The following is a 19,124-nucleotide window of genomic DNA, read 5'->3' on the forward strand; positions in this document are numbered from 1 at the left end:
TGACCAGCTAATGCACAAACCTACAACCCACCCAACATGGCACTGCCTACACAAGGCCAGCCGTCAGGTCACATTACCGCACGCATTCTCTAACATTCCCCTTGGGTTAAATCTGCAGCCTGCTTTTTTTTATTCAAATAGGCACAAGCTGCCAGCACTGGAGAGCAGAAGATATGAATACAATAGAATAAAACAGAATAAAATAAAACAGAACTAGTATTGTTCTGTGGAAAATGTAAGAATGTAACTTAACTAAGGGAAGGAACGAGGTGTTACAGCAGATCAGCTGCTCACTGAGCTCTGATTACAGGACATGTACATCTCTACGTGTTCGGTTTTGCAGCTCCATGTAAAATTATGTTGTGCAATATCTCCAAAACATCAGCTTCTAAGGAAGTAAGTAGGCGTTGACAGTGAATGTAACTTGGTTGATTTGTAATGGCATTTCCTCTCCATCCAATGTGGCACTGAAAGTTTGCTGGATCTTTTGCTGACACGCCACATTTGTGTGCAATATTTCCTTAGCAAGCAAAATGTTCATCTCTACATGGGACGACAAGGAAACAGTAAATAAGTGATAAATCTCAACTAGAGAACTGTCTGACTATAAATCATCATCTTTATCATCTAAATAAGTAATTATTAAGAGAGAATGACAAAATATTGATTCGTTTTCTTCATCATGTTACAAGTCAGGTGAAGATAAGCTGCACATAAAAGTCACAGCTTGTTGGAACAGTTTGTCTCAAGGCAGAGGGCAGTGGTCAGTGTGCTACCCCCCGCTTTGAGGATGGAGCCAAGTGGTACAGTTAAAACATGCAACACCACTCAAATGTGCATCTATGCAGCCAACATCTAATGGGTGGGTGGAATGTGATAATCTTACTGAGTGCAAAGACGGAAAACTATTTGGATTCAAGACCAACGCGACAGTGATGCCACAGAGAAACCTTCAAAACTAAGTGTTGGGAGGTTTCCTCACAATCAGGACTGCAACAAGGAATGGACACACACACACACACACACACACACACACACACACACACACAGGTTACTGTGGAGTCATCGCACTGCAGAACTGTCAAGAAGAATCACAGCACTCTGCTTTACCACGCGCACAGTGAACACCGTCTCGTACATCGGAAGCAAGGTCACTGAGCTATTGGGTTAAACTAGAGGAACAGCAATAAAGAGAAGAGACGGTAAGACTGACAAGGACGACGGCATCTGTGTCTGTATCCAGTGGCACAAAAAGCAAAGGAAGCTGCAGTCTGCAGTTGATGTTCAGAATCATTTAGATAAGCTCAAGTCCTTAAGAGTGTTATTCACAAAAACCTTAGAAACAGCACACATCACACACAACACATCTCCAGAACTACAGCTGTGTCAAACCCCACAGATTTGTGGTTGTGAGCGTGTATGAACGGTAATTGATATTATGGCTGCAGGCAACTAACTTTGCATCATCAATGTTTCTGCAGATTATTTTCTCTATTAATGTTTTAATCATTTTATCAGTAAAATATCAGTAATATACATAATTAAATGTCTTGTTTTATCCAAGCAACAGTCTAAGCTTTGAAATATTAAATGTACTCTTATATAGGAACTTGGAAGAACCAAATGTTTGGAATTAGCTTAAAAGGATTAAATGTCCCTTCAACTAACAGCTGATTTGTTTTCTTTTCATCGCCTCTGTCATGCTACACCAAACTAATCAGTACCACAAACAGTCCAACGTGGTCAGAATCAATATATGTACGGGGCTGTTACATCAATTAGCTCAGCAGAGGATCCAAACTACACTGCTAACATTAAACTAAGTCACCAAAAAATATGCAAGAACAAGCAGATTTTAGCTCCTATTGCATTACAGTGGTCTGAAACACACCCTGGTGACACCCAGACAAAATGGTTCATAGTATTAAAAGCTTTACACTTCAGTCTGTCCTCAACTGATGACGATCTTTTTGATGGTTTGTGTGTGGATGCTGTGTTCGTCAGGTCCACTCTTTGTGTCTTTTAGAGGCGAAAAGGACAAAATGACAGACACAGAGACACAAATACTGCAAGTGAGCTCCGCTATTAGAGCAAGACGAGGAGGGATCGACGAATACTTGGTCTACTATTGAAAAAACCTGCTCAGACACATAAACGCATACATAGAAATGACACATGCACTTACACAGAGTGCCGGAGCTAATCATATAATGACAGAGCAGAGAATGAGCAACCGAGTCTGACTCAGCTTAAAACCATCAGACCAGCTCCAGTTCCAACAAGTCCTCAACAAAGACCGTCTCCAGGACTAATTTCACCTCACTGTTAAGAGCCACAACACTTGCACTTGAGAGAAAGTGCCAAACAACAGTATCATACTCAGTTGGATTAATACTACAGGGGAACGAGCCGTTCACTGTGCTGGTTAGTAAAATAACGCGTCAGTCTGATTGGGAATTTTCAGGATATTGTCTGACGGAGCTGTCACACACCAAACTGATGCTGTCAAAGATGTAGAGGTGACGAAGGACGACTGCGGCGCTGCGTCACATCACCTTCATCGAAAAACGGCACAAGAAAACTGTCCATTCCAGCAGATGGCAGTAGTCTGTATTTATAATTCAAAAAGGGAACGCAGAAGATGACCCAGGACTGCAGGTATACGAAGCAGCGCTTGATTTTCACACCACAGACTTACTGTGCAGTGATTCGCTGAGCTAAACACGCTCACGTGGTGTGTCCCTAATGAACACAGACATTTAGTTTTCAACAGTATATTATAAGTCAAAAGATGAATCATTCATCCTTTAAAATACAGGAGGAGGATCCACAGAATTAAAATTAGACACGAAAGGAACTTTAATCAGGTTCCATACATTAAGTCTGAATCTTATTGGAGCTTTAATGGTAAATAAACAACCTACAGCATTAAAGTAAAAAAATATTAAGTATTCGAGTACAGTTCTACTCTATTGGAGCTGCTGTCTGCAAATGAAAACACGACCAGTACACACGACCACATTAGGAAGAAACATACAGTTATAGTAACTGCTAAACATCTGTTTTTGAAAGAGCTGAGCAGTTTTGGGCCGACTGTTCTTTGTTGAAAGACACCTACACAGTCATTTTCTGAGGTGGGCGAACGTATTCCACATTCACTTTCCATCCCCACATTTTTCCAAACCAGTCAGAGGACTTGAGCTGGCAACCTCCCAGTCCAAACCCAACCGCTCTTGTGCAGTTGTTGTGCAGACGCTTTCCCAAAAATACAAATTCTGGGCAGTAGCTGGTTTCAGTATCTCAGAGGAGTGAATGGTGCAACACTGAACCATGACCGCTGTCGCAGCTGATCTTTCCACAGAAAGCAGACACGGCCTCACAGCATCAGTGTTGATCCACGCTGCAGACAGCAAGAAGCCTCACACACTTTCCATCTCTACTGGAGAGCAGTCTGGGTAGGAGAGGTAGCTGCGGTTGGATCTGGATCTGGTTCACGTGCGAGTGTGTTTTCACATATCAAAGAGTCTGCACAGAAAAACAGTAGCTGTTCCAAACGTACTCCACAGAGATACTCCATAACTGACACACACATACACACAGGTCTGTACTTTACTCTCCTGAGTGAGAGCAATGGAAAACAGACTTAGACTTACAATATCAACAGTTTAGTCAAACTAACAGACACCCACACACTCACACTCCGTCTCTCTACATCACCTCCTTTAAATATAAATAACAAATGGCACAATAAAAGCTGTGCAGCAGGAGATATAATCAGTGCAGCGTCTGTGACTTCTGTTAACGTTATGTACTGTCCCACTGAAGCTAACAGGCTAATAAAAGGTGAATTCACTCTTTCTATCTGTAATTACGCTGCTAGTAGATCATCTTTTCTCTGCCCTCCTCACTGGATTAGTTTGACGTATCTACCACTACTCAAATACCACTTACAGACTTCTGAACGGAGTATTTCCAGTAGGTTAGCTTCAGTCATCTGCACCTTTAACTCCTGTAGCTGGGATTCTTTCGTGGAGCAGAAGTTGCTGATTTGCTTCTCAGGCTCTCAGATCCCTTAAAGGTTACATGGTCAAAATTACTTCCTGCTGTTCAACACGGTCTATTCATTTTTTATTCTTTTGTTTATACACTGAAAGTCTATTGTTACGAATCAATCACAGAAAGACACGGTTATGACGTATCAAACGTCTCCTGAATGAGGGACAGAACTGTGCACCTTGATCATTGGAACGATGTTCGAGTTGAATTAGACGCAAACAATAATAAACAAATACTGTACCAATATAAATATGATTATGAAAAACTAACTAACAATATAACGTTCTTTACTTATATTCTTTATTATATACCTTTATGTTCTATCTGAATGTGGGGAATGTGTTTTTATTACTATTTATATTTTTCCATTTTTTACTTTCTGTTTTTACTGTGTTGTTTTATTTGTGAATCTATTTTTGCTTCGGTTTCTAATGGATAATAAAGTTTCCCTGAATTTGAATCTTTACAGTAAAGGATCTAAAAGCTTCTTCAACCACACCTAAGGCAAGCTTTTAAAAAACACAAGAGCAGAGTCAGTCTCTATTCAACACAGTCAGAATGAAAGTCCTGATCCCCAGCTGCACAGCCTGGCCCTGCATCTCCACGAGGGCCGAGGGACATAAACACAGAAAGACGAGAGAGAGAGAGAGAGAGAGAGAGAGAGAGAGTAGCTTGGCGAGAATGATGCAGCTCAAAGGAAAAATGCGAGAGGGAAAAATAAAAGAATAAAAAAAAAAAAACGAAAAGAAGAAATGAGATTAAATTTTCCAAGGACGAGGGCTGTGCAGCAGCAACAGCAGCCAGAATGACTCTACATCTGTGTGGAATTAAAGAAAGACAGAGACGGAGACAGAGACGGAGACAGAGACAGAGACAGAGACAGGCAGAGCTGCTGTTGGATGAAAACTGCATTTGAACTTTAGTGAAGGGAGTCTTTACAAAATCCCGTCCAAAGCTTCCTGCCACAACAGATCCAAATAAAAATAAATGTAAAGCCATCGTGTTGCTATTATTAGAAGCTGCGTGTTGTCAGTGCAGAACTAGTCGGCCGTCAAATACACATTGTCTTAATGTGATTGCTTTTAAGAATAGTAGCTACAGACACATACGTAGAGGAAAATAATCTCCTTATAAATCAGTTACAGCCTTGGTCTCTTTTATTAAACACAAGAGTGAAATTTATCACAAACACACAGCAACTTCCAAAGATCCTGACTCAATTTAGTTTAGTGGGACCAGCTTCAAAAACCCCAAAGCATTCCTTTAATACTTTCTGGTGCAGACTAAAATGTGTCCAGAGCACTGAACATCCCCAACTGCTGAATATCGAGGCTACCAGCTCGAGACGATTTGTCAGATTTGTGAATTTCTGTCTGCGCTTTAAAATCACTTTTTTTGTGCTTCTTGGCAAAGTTCTTGTACAGAAGCTGCAATATTCACCACTAGTGAGGTAGATTTTCTTTTGGTAAAGAAAAAGCATTTGTGTTTCTCAAAGTAAAGAACTGATTCTCATATTTTTCTGTTTTCTCTTTGCCTGTGTTCTCGTTGCTATCTTAAAACAGCTGACTGGATTCGTCTTCAAACTGGCCACTGTGCAAATCAACAAAACGTCACTTCTGTTTTGTTTTCTCTGATTTGTTGTTCTTGTTCTTCAACCAAATCACCAGGACTACCAGAGGAATGTTCCTCAGACCGGCAACAGCTTTCCAAATAGCATGCCTGACCCCTGAACCCTGGTTCACCTGGTGCACATACCATAGTAATGCACTGAATCCTCCATCTAATGTTCAGGATACTGTATAGTGAAGATCTAATGAGGCTGTTTTACTGTTCTGCTGGTCCATGTTACTTCATCTGGAGATTTAGAGGGTAAGAAACACGGTCCCACATATATGATCAAGACAAGAATCACTTTTAAATTCAACAATTGAAACAACTTTTGAGCCACTTCTAAGAACACTGCCCATTTTCAGCATCTGTGCACAAACACACTAATTTAACATTAACGAGATAATGAGGAGATACAGACACAGACTCCTACTGCCAAAATCTGCAAGACACAGACACAGCTGCTATCACAATCTGTTCAGTCTACACAGAAAGCAAAGGGAGGCCCAGTGATACCACGATGTGGGGCCTTTAATGTCCTTAAACTCTGTTAAACAATGATAATCACGCTTCTCTGATCACTGCTCTTTCACCTTCATTTGTTTTGCACTTAAATCACTTCTGTGTGTCATTACTCATCTTACTGGTGTTGATTCTATAACAATGTTTATTGAAGGCCTCTGATTTTTATATAAGATGCAATACATACAGTTTATTATGACTCAGCCTGGGCTGGTCAACTGGTTCAGGCTTGTAAGGCTCCACCAAAGCACTTTGGCTATTTGTGCCTCCCTGGCCAACGGCTAAAACACGGAACTGGAAAATAAGTCACTAACTCACAATTAGTTAACATAAGTGGTCCTTTAATTAAAAACTGATAATTGGAAAATGGTAGGATTTGTTTGTTTAGTAGCTGCAAGTGAATAAAAGTTCAAATACAATTCTCCAAGACATACACTGTATCACTCATGAATATCAAAGTACAACATAAAAATAACATAAATAGTTAACACGCAGGAGGATGCTGGTCTGCTACTAACTAAACTGCCGTGACGTGAAGTTTCATCTGCCCCGTACACCTTGGAGCCCCTATTTTGGTGAAAGATGCCGCTGCCAACCAGATAAACTGGTCAGCAGACACAGCTATGAATGAATGAATCACATAAACACCATATCAAGTTGCTTTCTACCAGCCTGATGCTGTTTTATGTGTGAGTGTCTCTGCAGGTTTTGCACTGACACAGCAAAACAGACTGCACTGACTACTACACAGTGGTGCTGCATTGCATTATCCATTACACACCACACTGCAGTTTAGAACACTGCACTGTGTGTTATTACCACTTATCCTGGTGTGATTCAAGCATGATATGGCTCCATGTAGGCATGTTGTCAACTCAAAATACAGTAAAGGACATGAACAGTATCTAAAGATGTTCATTTTAAATGCAACTCTCCCCCCAGATGGTCGCTGCTTTAGCCATTTAGTGTTTCTGCACTAGTTGCCTAAAGACTGATGTCTTTGTACTGGCCAATTAAATCTGTCCCCGTCTGCAACTGGCTGAATGCTAAGCTAGTTAACTTCCACAACAAACTGAGAGGGACTAGATCTGCTCAGTTGCTCCTTCACACCCTCTCTGTCTGTCTTACCCCTGGGACGAGGAGGAATTTCCTGCAAGAAGAAAGGATGACTTTTCCATACACTTGGCGGGAGACAGACACAGCAAGACAGACAGCGGAGAAGAAAACAACAACATCAGATGGCGACCTGCTTTGACCGCTCTCCTAGCCACCAGTGAGAACAAACTGCACCAGAGCAGCTGATACAGATGTAACCGGCGCATTGAGTTTGATGAGTACAAGATGACTGCGGAGCTGCCAGAGCACGCACGCACACAAGGCCTACATCTGGATAGAGATGTATGTTCCCATTTTCCCTTGATTCCCATAACAGATGTTTCCATTTACAGTGGACAGTGAAGCCACCACCAAGTTATCTACATCAGTTTCATGCATGTACATGTCCGTTTAGGCTACGACATGTGAGTTAGTGTATCTTCTGTGCAAAACGGACCCACTGAGAGCAGTGCTAGACGAAAAGACTCAATTCAAGCCCGTGAGACGTGACTGTGCCCTTCACATTTTGATATTTATAGTGTTTTTACTTGATGGTGGCACCAGAGGAAAGGCCTAAAGGTCGGAGAACAACACAAAGGATTCGTAGACTGGTATGAAGGGTGTTCATATGAAAACATACAAACTAACTGTGCTGTTCTCAAGTATGTTTCCCACATTTTATCACAACGCAATGCAAACAGAACGGGGGTGCCGCTCACAGCTGCAAAACATTTCAACAAAATACAGATGGGGATAAAAACAGTGCTAGAAAACCAAACCTTTGTTGTGGGGTGTCGTCCTCAATGACGTTCCAAAGGCACGTTTGGACTTTTTATGTCATTTTCTGTTTTGCAAAACAGATTTCTTTTAAACACAACACTAGAAGAGTGTTTACATACAATTCACTGTATGTTGTACAACTAGACGACGGTGTTCAGGTAGCAAAGTGCTGCTGAGTTGACCACAGAGCTTTGAATCTCATGCAAATAGCTACTGGAAGCCAGTGCAAAGCCAGTGCAAAGCCAGTGGGACCTATTTGGCTGTTAAAAAATGAAACATGCTGCTGTATTTTGGATCATCTGGAGTTTTGTTGGGGACTGGAAATAGAACCGTATCTCCACTATCTCCCTGGAATTCAATTTAGACAATGGTTCCTAGGGTGGAACTGAAGGACCTTTACTTCAAAAAGAAAGTTCCCCTGGTGGAAGTGCATCTATAGTAAAGAAAAGAACAGCACCTATGAAAACCCGAACACAAACAGCAGTGGAGTCAAACTCCTTAATTATCGCCTGTGTGTGTTTGTATGATTATCTATCTATTAGATAGATAACTGACATGTGCAGTGCAGAGACAGGTCTAGGATCAGCACTAACCAAAGTGTCAGACTCGTCTACATTAATGCGGCTAAGTTTGTAAAAGCATCTTTTACTCTCCTTTTAGGTCTTCATCCAAATTAAAATGCTGTTTTCCTCTCCGCCTCTGAAGTGTCTAAACCTGAGAACTGTAGCGTGCACAGAGAAAACAGAGCTTTGTAGAAATCTGTGATATCAGCAATCAAACAAGATGGTGTCCACAGCGCAGCATCTCACTCTTAAAAGTAGTTCGACTTCAGGAAATGAAGCTGGACTTCCTTTTTCTGAATTCTTTTTGATGAAGCCATATGAAGCAGCTTATTGTAGACGAGGTCTCAGATGTGTAGTTCAGGCTGACTGGCTCCTCAGAGCAGCCTTCAGCTGAAGTAGGGCAGTAGGGATTTTTATACTCCAGTTAACCCTCAACACCACTGGAGGATTCTGGATTCTGCCCCACTTTACATCACGCAAGTGTGATAGAGAGGTGGGACGTCTCAAGTCTGTCAGAATGACTACACTTCAACTCTGACGGCCCTCGTTACAGATCACTGCACTGAGGGAGGATCCCCCGTCGCCACCAACTGCGAGTAAACGTGGTTAAAACAAACTACGCTAAATGTTTGAACAAGTGTTTAGAATCACACTTCAACAAGCAGTCCTCGTATCTTTCCCAGCACGTAGCAGACGTCTTGGGAGAACATGTGTCTTTTCTATACAGATGTTCTTAAGTGCAAAAACGAGGTCAAAATTCAGGAAAACAAGGCAATTTGGTCGCACCTGAAGGCAGCAACAGTGGGTCTGTATGTATTCCAAGTACTTATTATTATAAGTATTGTAAGTATTAGAATAAAACCAGTTTGAGGTTAAACTCTCACATTTATTATAACATGACTACATGCATGTGAGGTGCCATGAATATAATGTACATTATAAAGCAACAAAGACGTCATTTAAATGTAAAATCAGCAGAAACACACGTCTAATAAGAGATTTAGAAATCACCACTTATCCACCATTAAACATGAGCTCACCCAGCTGACAGGGTGAGCTCAACATCTACAACATCTACAACACTATAACACCTTCACCTCAGCGTAAACTCCTCCAGCAGAAATTAGATAATCAGCAAAGTCAGTAGGAAAACATCAGTAAGATGGGTTTACCTGCAAGATGTCAGAGGACAGAGGTGCCCCTGACACAGGCTGACCAGCAGGCAGGCAGGCAGACAGGCAGGCAGGCAGGCAGACAGGCAGATGGCAGGCCTGCATGTCTGATGATGCTGAATTTTTAAATGACACTCGGACCCTGAGCTTTTTGATCTAATTAGAAATAACAGCAGCACTCAATGGTCAGGTCACATATCTGTGCAGCAAGTGAACGTGAATCCACTTTAAAAGTCAGTTGTGTGGCAGCTGCGGGGGGAACACGCCCAAAGCTGGTAATGCTATATAATGCCACGCCTTGCTGGTGTCAGCCCCGCACGCCTGGCCTCCGGGCTGCAGCACCAGACGCAAATACTCCGGCTGCAGAGGCGCTGTCAGCCGGCTGCTGCTCCCCGGCGAACCTGCGCACCCAGGCCGGGAGTGTGCGCCCTGCAGGCCCCTGCGGCGTTTAATACAGCACCGGGAAAAACACACATGCACCACGAACACGGACAAAAACCGGAGCAATGCATGAAGATGCAGCCTCGGCTGAAATGCACTGAATCAGCTGCAGCGAATGAAAGTCCCCCTTTTTAGGTGAAGCCTGTCGTTTTCTGTCACCCCCACCCCTGCTCCTGCTCCTGCTCCTTTCTCTGCACACACATGCAGCCACTCACGGGATTAATTGGTTTTTATCGCAGCGGATGTTAATTAAAGGATCCGGTCTCTGTGTGCAGCCCTCAGTCCTGGTCTCAGTGTGGACCTTTAGACTGAGACGGGTTTGATTAAACAAAAAGGGAGGCTCAATGCGATGGGATAGAGATGCGTTTAGGTAAAAGGGGGAATCGAGCCACTTACCGTGCGGATCCGGGAGGTTTCTGGGAGAAAAACCGCAGCCAGACGCGGGGAGATGCGGGAGAGGTGTCCGGTGGGAATCCCGCAAAGTCACGGTCGAGGCTTCGGTTTAGTCCCGGTTTTCACCGACTCCCCTTTCCCAGATATCCCAGATTTCCCCCGATTCCCCTGCTGCCACTCTGAATCCCCACTCCGCTACCAGCGGGTCAAGGTGCAGGCAGGCAGGAGGGGGTTCCGGCTCTGCCTTTCACAATAAAAGCCCTCATAGTGGCGCAATGTTTATTTAAATAAAGTAAAATAAAATAAACAACACACAGCAACACACTTTTCAAATAAATGCAGCTTCAGTTATCAGTAAGTGATCATTCCCATCATTTATTGATGATTGATCGCTGTGATATTGATGGATTAACTTGTCTAATTGACTGTTCACTTCCATCTTGTTAATGAATCCAGGTGTAAAACTCTTAAAAGAGAGAAATGTTTATTTATCTGCAGGTCGTAAAAGTAATTTTACAAAGGCCAAATGAATTCTGACGTATATTCACACAGAGCAATGGACCCTGTTAGTGTTTAATTGTGAAGCTGAAATTGCCTCATTTCCGGTGTATGAGCTTGTTCCTTGAAGTATCCTCAACTTTACATCAGGTCCAAAAACCTCAAAGGGAGCGCGCATCCCTGTCCTGCGCGTTCCCGGTGCCTTGTTTCCTGTTCTGCCCAACCCAGAAATGAGGCTCAGCCAATCAGCCCTGATGAGGTCATTCTATTCTATTCTATTCTATTCTATTCTATTGGTCCGACTGTGCTTTGTTATGTTCTGCTTTGATGTTAATAAATAATAATAATCATCTTTCACACACATTTCTCTTTCTATAGTTGTGAAAACTCTAATTGAAACACTGGATTCTTCATCCTGACAACTAAACGTCTTTCTCCAATCTAGTTCCAACCTGAAACCTGGGCCCAATCTTAAATCTCAGTAAGAGCTTTGAGGCTGAGAGCTGTGTCTAAATTCTCCTCACAATAACATTTGACTAGAAACAAATCAACACTTGAACTGCTTTTCTACCAAAGCCTGACCTCTAGTGGTCTGTGTAGAAGCTGCACAGTGAAGCTGTGGAACAGGATCAACAAGCAGCAGCAGTTGATCCATGAACAGCTCCACAGACTCAAAACAGCCAACAGGACTCAGCTGATTGTTCTTTACTCGCTCACCTGGTTTTAGAAAATCAAACACTCTGGAAATGTCTGAGCTCTCCCTCATTTTGCAGCTCCTCCAGTATCAGCTCCAGATCTCAGACCTGACACAGTAATTATGTGAGCACACGTAGGTCAGCATGGAGTGATATGGAGCACAGTTAGTGAAGCAATGTAAACACGAGTGCATGTCTGAGCAGGCACAGTGTGCTCTGCTTTACAGGATCCACTCTCCGGAGACTGCGAGCGCGATGCCATTATCCGTCTGTGGAGCTGTTTATACACAAACTACAGTGTCAGTATGTTTTCTAATGGGGAAACATGTCACCCTGTGTGACAGTGGGACTCACTGATGTGTTAATAATAGTTCTGGGCCAACTATGGTGCAGATAAATGATGAGGCTAAGTCAGGTTCTGCATTCACAGACGTCCAAGTGTCCAAGATTTGTTAACAACATTAAATAACATATAACCTAACATCTCCTCAGGACGTATGAAAGACAACTTTCATTAGTGTCTGGTGTTTTTCCACAAAAAGGATCAGCCACAGAGTAAAGAAAACAAATGTATCCGTCTCCCCCCTGGAAAAATCCAGTATGCACACAGTGTATATCCAAGTAAAGAGTTAAGAGAGTTTTAAACATGTTACAGTGATGTCCTGGGCTTCTGCACGGAGGAAACCCATGAAGAAAACATATTGCACACATGCACATACATCTATTGAAGGGATCCTACCGGCAGCAGTTAGGAAGGAAGTGGAGATGATACAAGCTGCAGCTGTGAACCACAGGGTTAACGCCCCTTTCTTGTGCATGTGTGTTACGCTGAGTAGGTGGGGACCATCGTCACTCACGATTATTGACCTTTTCACTGCAAATTCATAAGAATGCTTCAAATTTAAAACCACAGTTTTAAGTCATCCTGAGGTTTGAGTACAAACAAAAACGTCATTTTTGTTTCATTATGAAACAGAGTACGATGAGCCACAGGTAAATCATACACACAGACGGAGGCAGGCAGGCTTTTAACCTGGAGGCGAAGTCAGTTGAAGCGGGACGTCCCCTGTTGTCTTATAATAGAAAACTGAAGGAAAAAGGAATTCAAATTTTTCCCCTCAGTTCTTCTCCGTTCTACAGAAAATCTTCAAATCTGTATGACATCACTGGCCTGACATCCTCTCCATCTGACGGCCTAGAGGCTGTAAGGCCGTCCGGGGCTGCCCTATTGGGACTCGTTTGTTTGTGCAAAGCAGTGTGCAGGGTGAATTTGGTTTCCGACCAGAGGTAGAGAGCAGCTGAATCCTTGTCAGCTCAGTTTCTGCAGCTTTTCAAAGGCAGGAACCCAGTTTACTGCTTGTTTGTGACCCACATTCAACACTTGAGATGAATTTACATAATACATTATGGCAATCCTTTTAAATATCAAAGAACTGATATAAATTAAAATCAATATAAATAATGGAAATTAATTACATTTCATGTTTATACATGTAAAAAAACATAAAATCTAAAAAACTATAAAAATAAATTTAATACATCAAATGTAGTTAAATAAAACTTAGTAGATATAGATATAATACATGAATGTAACATAAAATTAAGATAATATACAACTAATATACAGTAATAACTGTTATTGTTATTATAATAACACCAAAGTCTGGTGTGGTCTCTTCTCGTGACAGTGATGTGCGTACATGCACCAACCACTAGACACAAGCAAGAGTTTTACATATGATTTATTTTTAATGAATGTACTTGAACAAAGCATCTTCATTTCAATGGTAAATGAATTACATTTTAATATTGTGTGCTGCCACTTCAGAGAGGAAGACGACAGCAGTTAAGTGTTTAGTTGTTGAATTATGTTACTCTTCTAATAATACGGCTGATGAACAAATCCTAAACAAACCAAGACCGAGTGCAATTTTCTTACTCAATCCTACAAACACTAAAGGCACAAACTGCTGCATATTAATGCCTGTCCATCCACTGTCTGAGGTGCTTTTCCTGTTTAGGTTTGGTGCTGAAGTCCCAGCTGTTATTGGGTTAAAGCTGTACTACACCCTATTTCAGAGCTGGCATTTAAACTCACACCTACAGGCAGTTTCGAGTCAGTAGAAACGTAACCGCTAGTTTTTAGAGCAAACCAACGCAGAACACATAAAGTCGACATATAAAAGGCCCCCGGTGGTCAACGTCTGAGCTGTGAGGCAGCGGCAGAAACCACTAACCGCTGAGTATTAACATCAGAGGGGAGTTTGGGAGGTGTGTGTTTTGACCAGATCTTGTTTATCTAACTGTGTTTTCACACTTGCGCTTTTCAGACCTCGAAATGAACTCGCTTCACGGTTCCACTTCACCTGGTACCCATAATCCAAAGCAGCAAACGACTGAGAGCTCCAGAGCCACTGTAGTGTGAACAGAAAGCGAAATGAGGCCTCGTCAGAGCTGAAGAAAGAGAAGAGTCTGTTTTCTGTTGGTCCACTTTGCAGCTCACTTAAAGACCTTTTCCCTGTCTCGTATAACGTGGAGATGCTGTTCACTACTGCAGAACAAGATCTTCTTCCTGTGTTTTCTTTCTGGTTCGCACCCAAGATTAATTTAACCCATGAGACAAAACTATTCTTCTGTTTTTATGTATAAAACCAAACCAAAGAGAAAATCTAGTTAGAACCAACAGAGTGCAACAACCTGAATGTGGTCTGTTTAAGGATTACACATGAAAACGCTCACACTGTTGCTTCAAACCTTTAGCAACAAAGAGCCACATTTGCATGAAGTTAAAAAGATAAAAGGTTTCGGACAATTTCAATTAGTCCAATGCACAAGTTGAACCAGTTACCACATTAAACTAAACGTTGTAAACACATCAAAATGGATGAAAATGCACTGATGAATCAGAGGATTTTGTGATTGTGATTTCTGCAACACTTTAAAGTTTCTAGAAGAAGTGTGACACTTCTTGTTTGGACTGATGAACCAGTTTTCTTGTTGAAAACCCCACATGTGGACTGTTTGGATTCAGTCGGAGCTGTTGTTTAAGGCTTTTTCTTTCTCTGTTACCTGATTGCACTTCAATTTCCTTTCTCTAGAAAGAATGAAATCAACGCCTCCACAATAGACAGCATTCCTCCTCCCACCATATCAAATGTCACATTAAAAAAGAACATTTGAACAGTTCAACAAAGTTAAAGTTGACTGCACATTAGTTAAAGTTAAACAGGGGACAGTGACACATAAATACTAACTGAGTGATTTACTGTAAACCCGTAGATGTTAGTTTACGCTCAGGTTCAGAAAGCGTTCCTTAAAAAAAGTGAGAGGTGTGATGAAATCTTCTGACAACTAAATGTGGGTATTTTTGTGGTGTATAACCTCTGGTATGTGTGTGTGCATGGGGAGACTGTATTCCTGTTGCATGCTGGGTGGATGTGCACATTGAGCAGTATGTTGGCGTGCATGCATGTGTTCTTCTAGATGTATGAAGACGAGAATAAATGTTGCTTCATTTGTTTGCAGGTTTGTCTGTTTGTGTGTTTGCACGTGTGGCTACATTGTGAATAATTTGGTTTCACAGCCTCACACAGGAAGTGTTCCAATCTGATTCACATGTCACACATTTCTTTTTAGTTTGTCTGAAGAGAGATTATATTTGACAAAGTGCATCCACTTTGCTGCAGTGAGTGTCAAAGTCACTGAAGGAGAAGAAAAGCTCCCTCGCCACAGACTGACCATCGACAGCAGCCGATCGGGGAGTCAAGATGACAGCGTGGCTCCTGGGGGTGCTGGTGTTGTGTTTGAGTGATGGAGGCGTCACGGGGTGCTCAGGTAAGAAGAGGCAGTTTTTGGTGAAATTGCTTCATATTATTTCACTTCCGTTTTTTGTGTGTAGTCAAGGCTGAAACTGCTCTTTCAGGGATTTTAAAACCAGCCATAACTTTCAGAGTGACTGCGAGGACTTTGATGTGCTCTCAATAATCCCAAATCAGACGTCAGAGAGAGAGGGGGGGGGGAAACAGAAGTCAAAAATAAACCGGTTAATGGGTTCAAAGATGCGTTTTACTTCACACCCCGACTGATAGGTAGAAAGGTTTCACTCAAGTAATCGTGTTCTTACGTTGGACAGACTTTAAATGCCATTTAAACTAAAACGTGCAATTTCAGAGTAGGAACAAATACAAAAACATCCCTTTCCATGTTTTCAAAGCATTGTGGCGCAAACGCAACATGAAGCTTCACTCTGTAATGATTTCATCGTGATATAACATCCATAACTTTCCTGTTACAATAATAAAAGGTTAGTTTGGGGGAAAATCCCAGCAGGGATGTCACCAAAACCTTCAAGCAGATCACCACGTGTAGTTGTTCTGCACCGCTGTCACTGAGCACGCAGGACGGAGCCGTGCAGAGTAGTTTCATGGCTGCTTTTGTAGTAGCATAATCATAATTAACATAATCATAGGTGGCAATTGCACTTTACAGCTATTACACTGAGGGAGACCACAAAGGGCCAGTCATGCTTTTACCTCTTTTCCAGTGTTGCCAGGTCAGACTGTTTTAAAACAGTGAGGTTCCTTTGTAAAGGAGTTTGTTTTATGGTTATTTAGTCTCCACTTGACATCGTTTGGTTTATTTACTCCTGTGAAATGTCAGGTTACATGTTAAAAGATCCATCCATCATCTGAACTGCTGAGGGTCATGATGGTTTGAAAGTGGGGTATACCCAGGACAACTCACCACCACACTGCCCAAAAAATGCATTTTAATATGTCGTTATTAGTTTATGTTATAGTGTATCATGATATTTGGTTGCTGCAGTTGTGGTTAAGGTTAGTGTTCAGTATATGAACCTTTTAAAATTTAGTGGTTTTCTGCATTAATTTGTCACAAACATGATCTGATCTTCATCTGAGTCAATAGTATTGACAAATAAAATGTGCCTAAAATATTAACACAAAAAATTCAGATCTTCTTATGCGAGATGTAGAGCTGTGTGTTCTTTGCAAATAGTTACACAGTCTAATATAGTTTCATCAGTCCATGTCTCCATTTGTAGATTGTTTGTTTAACTGTAGACTGGTGAATTTCTAAAGACATCACTTTGTAATCCTTTTCAACTTTATGTAAATCAACAATTCTTGATCATAGATCTTGGTGAGACGTGCCTCATATGAGCGACTTCTTCTTGTGTGGAGCAAACTCAAAAAGTTTGAGTGTTTTTTCTCAGTCAAAGTAGCTCTGATCCACAAAAAATGCCTGAATCTTATTATTCTAAGGGTTCACATACTTTTTCCACTATGGGTTCCACTGTCAGGTTTTATGGTTGTTCTCAATAAAGACATCAGATGTTTTTGTGTTAGTATTTTAGGCACATTATATTTACATATCAGATGAAGATCAGATCATGTTCATGACAAATTAATGCAGTAAAGCATGAAATTCCAAAAGGTTCACTTACATTTTGTTGTTGCTAAACATTTAACCACAGAATTTCATAGAAACAATCTAAGTTCTGCATCGGGATCTTTCTCAGATATCCTCATATACTTAATTTATGTAAAGGTAGCCACAGTAGAAAAGGAACTCAGCTACAAATAAAATTATTGCATTTAAAGTTTTTTAAGTAAAAACAGAACAGAAACAAAATGTGGTTAAAGCCTCAAAAATAAAGAAACTGTGAGCCATACAGTAGATACACTGGGTTTCTTTAAGCACTGATGAATATTGTGTGTGTAGTTTATTAAATTATAACTATTTTTAATGCATTAATTAACCAACTCAGCTGACGTCTGACAGACCGAGTCTGTGTGTCGATGTGTTGTAAATTTAACATGTGACAAATACTGACAGCTGACTGTTTGTCTGACAGTTCAACCGATGATCAAAGTGTCAAACCTCAGTAAAGTATTCATCTCCTGTCCACCTATCATGACTGAGACCAAGGAGCTCAGCTACCAGCTCCTCTCAGATGACAGCTACATCAGCAAATTACAACTAGACAAGGTTAGTGTGTGTGTGTCTACAGTGTGTGGGCTACGACATCGTGTAATTGTGACTCACTACAGGTGTCTGTGGTCAGTGGGTTTCTGCGATTGACAGATTTCATCTACTCCTAGAAACATTTTTAGTATTTAAAATGTTGTGATCATAGATATTTCAGTTTGCAGGGTCCATCTCTGCTCCTTTACTGAGCGCCACTCACAGGTTACAAGAACTGATGAAGCTCCACCACAGTAGGAAGCCACAGAATCTCACCTCTGCTTCTGTATTGAGCAAATTTCAAACAAGTGGGGGTTTCTGCAGAGAGAAACGTCACACAAATAAATCCCGTACACACAAGCGTGATTACATCAAAGTCGCGTTCCGCTTCATAGACTGTGGGTGATCCATACACTGGCTGGCCACTAGATGGCAGCACAAACTGGATTTGAACCAGGGCGTAGTTACTGTTTAACGAGTTTATTTAGATTTGCAAACATGGATGAACTTGCTAAACTTACTGGTTCATGTTTCCTGGACCCAGGATCACAGCTGGTTGTGTTTTATTTTGCCTGTTCTACTGGTGACCTCACCGAGCCATGATTCATCACTGAACCACAGGCTGTGGACGATGCATGATAGTGATCGCCGCTAGTTGTCAGTACAAGCATGTTTATTATTTATGGAAGCATTTACTCTTTGAGGAACAACTCAAAATCTTGTTTTTGCTAAAGATTTGTATTCAGGATGTGGTTGGTACAAAACCTTGATATCACAGTTGGGTGACTGATGAACCACAACAGGGTTACGCTGAACTGCAGCAGGGTGGTAAACACACAAACAGTGGTGGAAATTTACACAAGTACTTTATATGTGCAGTGTTCAAATGCATGTGCTCTTCCTGCTGCTTTACTGCACTAAAAGAGGGAAATATTTGATTTTAGTCACTAGTACGGCTGTCAACATTTATAAAAATCACTTTTTCTATGAAGCTCAAAGTTTCCTTTTACTTCTACTTCAACTGTGCCTACTGATGGAATTATGTCCTTAGAAATAAAGTCAGCTTTTACATGTGGTATCACTGGGTCTCTTCCTTTTTTTTCATTAAGATCTGTTGTCGAGATCTGGTTTAAACAGGACCACCAGCACTTGCTTGGGTCCTGGATAGTTAATGAATTCTGTCCACAATCTGTCAACTTCGCAAGAATTATCCTTATGGCTTTGTCCCCTCAGCCCTAGTTACTAGTTATTTTGTAGATTCAGATCAATGATCCAAAATATAACCAACAACTAATAAGTATGTGATTAAGTGTCTT

The 19,124-nt window shown here is 41.4% G+C and overlaps 1 protein-coding gene across 3 annotated transcripts in view; it reads right to left on the bottom strand.

The window, feature by feature from the left end:
• Nucleotides 1-10,854, bottom strand: part of raph1a (Ras association (RalGDS/AF-6) and pleckstrin homology domains 1a) — a 48,524-nt gene extending 37,670 nt beyond the window's left edge. For 2 of the 3 annotated variants that reach the window (XM_026375677.1, XM_026375673.1), the window contains exon 1: nucleotides 10,634-10,854. The gene's annotated coding sequence lies outside the window, so the exon portion shown is untranslated. Of the gene's footprint in view, nucleotides 1-9,796; nucleotides 10,039-10,633 lie in introns of those variants that run through there. The other variant, XM_026375675.1, reaches the window with a different exon arrangement.
• Nucleotides 10,855-19,124: the final 8,270 nt, after the last annotated feature.

The sequence above is a fragment of the Anabas testudineus genome, chromosome 21 (genome assembly GCF_900324465.2).
Source record: "Anabas testudineus chromosome 21, fAnaTes1.2, whole genome shotgun sequence".
NCBI lineage: Eukaryota > Metazoa > Chordata > Actinopteri > Anabantiformes > Anabantidae > Anabas > Anabas testudineus.